The sequence below is a fragment of the Bison bison genome, unplaced genomic scaffold (assembly GCF_000754665.1).
Source record: "Bison bison bison isolate TAMUID 2011002044 unplaced genomic scaffold, Bison_UMD1.0 scf7180017864301, whole genome shotgun sequence".
Classification (NCBI taxonomy): Eukaryota; Metazoa; Chordata; class Mammalia; order Artiodactyla; family Bovidae; genus Bison; species Bison bison.
Window position 1 is genome coordinate 426,480 of NW_011494873.1, and position 1,033 is coordinate 427,512.

Sequence of the window (1,033 nt, forward strand, 5' to 3'; positions counted from 1 at the left end):
CAGGCTCCTCTGTCCATGGGGATTCTCCAGACAAGAATACTGGAGTGGGTTGCCATGCCCTCCTCCAGGACATGTCATTATACATCCAAACCCATAGAGTTCACCAAAAGTGAACCTAATGTAAATTATGGACTTTGAGTGGTAATGATGTGTCAATATAGGTCCGTTATTTTAACAAATTGGTGGCTCTAGAGTAGGATGTTAGTAGTGGGGGAGCTTGTGCCTGTGTGGGCACAGGCACATATAAGAACTCTGTATTTTCCACTCAGTTTTGCTGTAAACCTAAAATTGCTATTAAAATAAAGTTTGTTGATTAAAAAAAAATCATCCCATGAAAAGAACAACTATCAAGAGCAACATATCCTTTTGGAGTATTTTACAAAATGTCTGTCTATATTATATATACATTTACTATGTCTGCAAGGAGATCCAACCAGTCCATTCTGAAGAAGATCAGCCCTGGGATTTCTTTGGAAGGAATGATGCTAAAGCTGAAACTCCAGTACTTTGGCCACCTCATGCGAAGAGTTGACTCATTGGAAAAGACTGATGCTGGGAGGGATTGAGGGCAGGAGGAGAAGGGGACGACAGAGGATGAGATGGCTGGATGGCATCACTGACTCGACGGACGTGGGTCTGGGTGAACTCCTGGAGTTGGTGATGGACAGGGAGGCCTGGCGTGCTGTGATTCATGGGGTCGCAAAGAGTCGGACACGACTGAGCGACTGAACTGAATTGATTATGTCTGCAACTTTGCTTTGTAAATTTTTTGTTTTAGATCTCTTTCATTGACACAAACATCTGTCTTTGTCTTCAATGAATGTTGTTTGATAGTTGTTTGTATTATTTTACATTTCTTACTATAAATGCCATAACAAAATGTCTCTCTTTATGTTTTTGCCCAAGTTTTACTTTTTTTTTTTTGAATTTTCAAATTTTAATTAATAACTTGTTTCACCTCATAGACTAAAGAAATGATCAAAAAGAAATTGTGAGTAACAATCTATAATAACATAGTTCACTCTAACTGGAC